This window comes from Scardinius erythrophthalmus (assembly GCF_964197995.2).
Source record: "Scardinius erythrophthalmus genome assembly, chromosome: 24".
Taxonomy (NCBI): domain Eukaryota; kingdom Metazoa; phylum Chordata; class Actinopteri; order Cypriniformes; family Leuciscidae; genus Scardinius; species Scardinius erythrophthalmus.
In genome coordinates this window covers 10,926,276-10,933,535 of record NC_138244.1, presented here as the reverse complement: position 1 = coordinate 10,933,535, position 7,260 = coordinate 10,926,276, and positions in this window count along the sequence as shown.

The following is a 7,260-nucleotide window of genomic DNA, read 5'->3' as shown; positions in this document are numbered from 1 at the left end:
AGCGCCCCCATGTGGTTGTGGTGTTTAGTGCCAAATCTTACGAAATGAAAAGTATTAGTGAAACAGTTGTTTTACTTTAAGCTTCAAAAATGCTAATGTCAAGATTCAATCAAAGTGGAACAGAAGCATTTACACATCACAAATCTTCACATACTGCACTGTGATTTTGTGCAATATTTTAGCGTTTATGCAATCAGATCAATTATTCATGAGCTTGAATTTGGCTGCTACTGTCTTTCTGTATCTTACCACTAGATGGCAATAGTTAGCTTTCTAACAGCTTGAGCAATATTTAAATATTTCATCATGACCACAGTAGAATAGAGAGAGAGTGACTCAGACTTGCAATGATTTCACAAATATGAGAAGAAAAAGAGAAACATGTATTTCTTAACTCCAGGAGTCAAATTTAATGTACACCATTCATAGTCTAAAATAATCATATGCTCATATATTGACCCATGTGGCTTCTACTCTGACTAAGGTCTATATGTAAATTATTTTGAATGAAAATAAGGCTGTCCATTTAATAAGTACAATGTTAGGGGTGAATTTATATACAGTTAAACCCTTTAAATGCAGTATGCAATTTAAAAAAGAAAAGAAAATGCGAACATACAGTTTAACCATGGTGCTAAATAGTGAAAAAGTGCTGATTAAATTAAGACATTTCAGTGCAAAACACACCACCTTTTTATGTGAATTGGGGTTATTACAGATGATTTTTTTTTCACCATGCCTGATTTGTATAACAAACAGCGTGTTCAAATGTCTGATTTTCCCAACTGATGTCTAGTTTTTTGTCGGAAAGCCTTAGTTTCAATGTGTTGTGGGCTGAACGCTTCACCGAGGTACATAACGGTACAACCGAATTAACTAATCAGTCAAACCAACCCTAATTGAGGTCCATGGTGAGATTAATGTGGGTGGTATTAAGTGCTTGATATGAGTTCATACACAGCATGGTGTATTTATTTGCATGTTCCTCTGTCTAAACAACTCCTCCTCTCTGCAGCAGTCTGGTCTGAAACATTGTCATGAATCAGAGGGGATGGAGATGTTGTCCAACCTATGGAAGGAAAATAGAGAGGGAGAAAATGAAAGAGAAACAGAGGGCATCGTGCTTCTCACAAGCTGACAATTCCACCGACTCTGTCAGACAGCAGTTGACTGCTCCTCTGCTATTCCTGTTCGAGGGCTGAACCCACTCTGCCTTGTTGGCACAGATATTTTTAGCCCTGGCGTTTGGCAGAGAGACCAGCACTAAGAGTGATGGGGCCACACAGGCCTCCAACGGCAAAAGGGCAGCAGTGGGAAGAAGAGGGCGGAGGCGGGCAAGGTCACATGGGCCACTGGAGACGAGAGACTTGAGGATGAGGTAATGAGATCTGGTGATTGAGTCTTGTGAAATCTGTCTTTGACAGGCTGCTTCCTATACCTGTGAAAGGCATGGTGTTTTCTTAAATTTTCAATTATGTAGGCAAAATCACAACTTAAATGATCGGAAATGCAATCAATCGCGAATCATTTTTCGGTTATGTCAGAACAGAAGTGGGAACCATTAATTATAATAAAAGCTACATATTCACCGCAGAGGTTGTGTTGTAATAAATGATATTCCAAAAAACAAACAAATGTTCAGATATTTCCCAAAATATATTTTATAGGTCATTGTTTGGCATATGATTTCCAACTCTAATGTTGAATTGATAGTAAGGCAAATCTCTCTCTCTCTCTCTCTCTCTCTCTCTCTCTCTCTCTCTCTCTCTCTCTCTCTCTCTCTCTCTCTCTCTCTCTCTCTCTCTCTCTCTCCATGCTGGAAGTTTTGGGGTGCGAGTGGCATTGAGTGAGAACTGAGCTGCAAAACTTTTTCTTTCTTTTTTTCTCCTTTTCTTTTCTTTTCTTTTCATTTTTGGAAAGCATACAGCTAAAAAGACTAAATGTTGTATTGCTTCAGGAAACTCATAGTGATGTAGATAATAAAGCCGATTGGAAAATGTGCTGGAAGGGACAACAGATACTTAAGTCATGGGACAAATTTTAGTGCAGGTGTGGCAATTCTTCTCCGGAAACGGAAAGTTAATATTTTAAGCTCAGAAGTTATACAAGGTCGTCTTGTTTTAGTGAAGGCTGAAATGGAAGGTTTTCTTTTTTGTTTTATAAATGTGTATGTACCGAATGTGGGACATGAGAGAATCACGTTTTTTAAGATTTTAAGTGGAATATTGAAACAGTGTCACAATAATGTCAATGTGATAATTGGGGGGGGGGGGGGGGGGACTGGAATTGCACAGAAAATGTTACCATTGTTCGAACTTCTGAGGAACCTCATATGCAATCCTCTATTTACCTGTCTAAATTAGTAAAAGAAACTGAACTTTTAGATATGTGGAGGACCAAACATAATATGACAATATACTTTGGTAAAAGTATCTGATAATAGAGTGAGTGCTGCCCGGTTGGACAGAATTTATATATCTTAATGTTTTAGTAATCGGGTCATTGAGTGCTCAATTTTACCAGTGGGGTTTTCAGATCATCATATGGTTTTTATGTCATTAGTTTTGTCACAGTCTTCAAGGAAATCTTCATATTGGCACTTTAACGCTAAGTTATTACAAGATGTTCATTTCTGTAAACATTTTGTAGTTTTCTGGGACAATGGTGGGAAATTGGAAAAACACAAATACAAATGTTTTGTCAGCAATACAGTCAATTCCACAAATATGACAAAAAAACTATTCAAACTATTGAAAGATCAATAGATTCAATAGAGAAAGATTTGTTGGATAGACATGATCCTGGTTTGTCTCACTGTTTACAACAAAAAAAGAGTGAGTTGGGGTCCTTTTTAAATGAAAGGGTGAAAGGAGCCTTGGTGAGGTCTCGTTTTATTTCAGTAAATGAGATGGATGCCCCAAGTGCATATTTCTTTAACTTGGAACGTTCAGTAGCACACCACTAACAAATGGCCTGCCTCCATCTGCCTGATGGAAAGGTTACCACCAACATTGCAGAAATGCATCATCATGCAATGGATTTTTATTCCTGTTTATATACTGCAGAACATTGTGATTCGGATTGTGCCTAACAGTTATTTCAAGGTCTTCCTAAACTGGACTGGACTCTTTTTTTTTTTAATCTTTCGAGGAACTTTCATTTGATGCCACACAGCTCAGCTCGGGGCGTTCCCCTGGTGTTGATGGTTTGACATTAGAGTTTTACAAACACTTTTGGAACCTTCTTGGTGTTGATCTCTACGAGGTTTTCTGTGAACGTTACAAAGATGGGATTTTTGCCCGTTACATGTCGCCGTGCTGTTCTTTCTTTGTTTCCTAAAAAGGAAGATTTGTCTTCGTTAAAGAACTGGAGTCCTGTGTCCTTATTGACCACATAATATAATATTTTGTCAAAATGTCTTGCTAGTAGGTTAAAGAAATATGTATACATAAAATAGTGCATAAAGATCAGACATATTGCATACCAAATAGGTCAATAATGGATCATTTGTTTTTAGTACGAGACATTTTACACGTTTCTAAAACATTTAATTTAGCAGTTGGATTAGTTGCCTTAGATCAGGAAAAAGCTTTTAAACGGGTAGATCACAGTTATTTATTCAACTTAAAGTTTTTTAAATTGGATACAACTCCTTAATGCTAGCGCTTCATGTGTGGTAAAAGTTGGGGGCGGTTTGAATAAACCAATCTCCGTCCAAAGAGGAATATGGCAAGGTTGTCCGTTGTCTGGTTTGCTGTATAGTATTGCCATTGAACCTCTACTTTTTAATTTAGGAAAGACTTTTATGTGGGTTTTCAATACCAAATGCGATTCAGAATGCAAATGTTTCTCTTACTGCTTATGCTGATGATGTGACTGTGTTGGTTAGCGGTGGGCAAGATATTAATGTTCTGTCTGAAGTCCTTCATTCATATGAGAAGGCTTCATCAGCAAAAGTAAATTGGGACAAACGTTTTTGGGCAGATCAAGATACTCTACATTGTTTACCAGCACTGCCAGGAAAGCTTAATTGCGGCAAAGAAGGGTTACAAATCTTGGGAGTTCATTTTGGTTCAAGTGATTTTCAGAAGTTGAATTGGGAGGGTGTAATGGAGAAAGTATGCACCCGGTTGTCTTGCTGGACCTGGTTGCTAACTTGCTACCAAAACTATCCTACAGGGGGAGAGTCTTGATTGTCAATAACTTGGTTGCCTCCACATTGTGGCACAGATTTAATGTGCTATGACCACCTGCTGGACTAGTGCAAGAAGTACAAAGAAAGTTGGTGACCTTTATCTGGTCCGGACAACATTGGGTGCATTCCTCTGTACTGTTTACTACTTCCGATACAAGAAGGAGGCCACAGTTTGGTGGCACAATGACATTTCGTTTACAAGCTGCACAGAGACTATTATACAGCAATGATAGTGCTGGGTTTGACACCGCAATGGCACTTTTGAGAAGAGCTGGTGAAATGGGACTTGATAAGCATTTGTTTCTGATGAAGCTAGAAGAGCTTACAGATCTTGCTCCTTTCTACGAATCTGTTCTGGAAGCCTGGAAAGGTTTTTTTTCAAGATCTCAAGTACCTGCTGGGATGTGACTGTTGGAGGAACCATTGTTATTAACTCTTTCCTGCCTTCGAGACTTTTATCCTCAACCTTTCTGCGTTCACGTTTACTGTCTGCTGGGTGCACAAAAGCTGGGTCATATACTACACACCAGTTCGGAATCCTTGGGCAAGAAAGCTGGGGTTAAGTCAACGCGAATATTACAAAAACTCACCACAGAGGTGATTGGAGAACTGGATTTTAACTATCGTTCTTTCCTGGACAATCCAGCTATGATAGATGAATGGAGAAGCGGATGTGAGTATTGTTTTCCCTCTCTGACTGTAAGAGCTGGCAGGAAGAGAAGAAATGTCTACTGTCATTCAGAACTCCACAAATGGATGGATTTGAGTCAGTGGGAAAGAAAGCCCTTTGTGTCACCTGTGTAAAGGTGTCTAATTTACATCCTTTGACTGGGGTTCTGTCAACGAAATGGACAGATGTTTTTGGTACTGACTCTTCCCCTAAAGGTAGTTGGCGTATCTTGTACAAACGTCCGATCAACCAGCAGACTGGTGGCCTCAAGTTGAGGATTGTACACGGATCTATAGCTACAAACAGACATGTGGTGCATCTTGATCCTATAGTGTTTTTCATTTGTTTATGCAATGTACAAGGTTGATGGATCTTTTTTCCTTGTTAACAGAGTGGGTTACATCTTTGGGTGAAACTTTTTCTTTTCAGTTGTTTATCTTTGTCCAAAGTACACCGTTGAGCAAAGTAATGTTTTGGTTTTACTTAATTTCCTATTCGGTAATGCAAAATTAGCCATCTGGAAAACTAGGAAAAATAAGATATCAGGACAAGATGCAGTAAATCCAATTTTTATGTTTTTGGGCCTTGTGGGTTCTCGTCTCAGAGTGGAATATGCATTACAAATTGGTTGGGCGTTTACCACTTTTTATGGAAATTTGAGGGATAAACCATGTCTTATGTACAGTTTATGAAGTTGAATTGGTGTTGAAATTTTAGTGTTTTTATTTTTTGTGATGATGAATGATTGTTATCTTCATCATCATATTGAGAAACAAATATGTTTGTTTATAATATTTGTTAAAATATTTTTTTTTAAACTCTCTCTCTCTCTCTCTCTCTCTCTCTCTCTCTCGTATTATAAATATAGAGTGAGCTTTAGATAGAGTGATTCTGTAATTTGGCAACTAAACATTTTAGAAGCCATTGGCTCAGATATTTTTAGTCTGTAGCCCTGCATTAATCGACCTTCCTATTTCTCAGAATACGTAAGAAAGAATTTGTATTTTACTTCTCTGTTTCACTATGTTCTTAGTACAATGTTTTTCTCATCTTTAACTACTGTTTGCTATCACAGGACTGCCAAAACAGCCTAAAACCTTCACAGTGTATTGCCTCAACATTTTTGTTTTGCAGACTTTGTATGCCTGGATTGTATAATGGCTCCTCCTCAGTTACTGTTAGACTTCTTTTCCTGCCTTTTAGCTCTCTTCCCAGCAGGTCTCTTTCTTAGATCCACCTGTGTGCCGAGCTCTAACATATTCCCTTTGTTAGCTGTACCTCCACAATTTGTCTCCGCATGGATGACCTTGACTGCTCCAGTCCTAAAATAGACCCTGCACACAGGTGTTTTTTATCGCTTCCTCAAGACTTTATTATCACATGCAGGTTTTCTTTCTATAAATGGAAGATCTAAATCTTACGCTATCAACCGTCTCCTGCCAAGTCAAAGCAATCTGTCGTTTGGCATTCGGTTCTGCAGATTACTTGTTGCTATGTGAAGGTTTTAAGGCTTTATGTTTTAGAAAAGTCACATTTCTTGAATAAATTTTCTGATCACCTAGTTTGTACTATAAATACTACTATACATTTGTAGGCCTATATATTAAGGTTCAGTTGATATCCAAAACAGTGAATTAAATAGTTTTTGCACTGATATATTTGACAACTTCCTGGCTTTCCTGGTAATTAAAGCAAATGATGCAGTCAGCGAAAACAAATGGATAAACAAAGATTTACCAACACCAAAATGTTTCTCCTATTCAGATGTGACTGCAGCCAGCAACAGGGCATTTCGTTGGCAGGTTAGCATCTATTTATGTTGTGTCATGCCGGGTAGCCCTGTCCACGGTGAGATCTCAATGGTCCAAATGTAAATGTAGACAGTATCAAAGTGTTGACTAACGTTGCAGCTACATGTCAACCAACTCTCATTAGAGTATTAGTAGACTGTCTGTTAAATATTTGCTAACACTTTATTGTGATGGTCCCCCAATAGACCCTAACCACTACTAACCCTACCCTCGGTACAGTATACTAATACTCAACTAATACTCTAAAGCGAGTTAGTTGACATGTAGGTGTAATGTTGCTTATAGTCAAAAGAATGTTTAAAGGGGACTATCAAAATAAAGTGTAACCAAATACTTAGCTAACATGAAATTAACTGAATAAGGGCTAGCAAACTGCTAACAGAGAAGATTGGTTTGAAAAAAAACAAACAAACATATAGCTATGTAATGCAATTAACAAATCATAGCAAAATGCTAACAGTGAAAAATATCAAGTAATAGGCTACTTAGCTAAATGGAGTATAGATGATAACAGAGCAAAGCAGATTGAAATATAGATAGGCAACAAAATTAACAAGAGCAGTGCTTGCAAGAAAATCCGACTG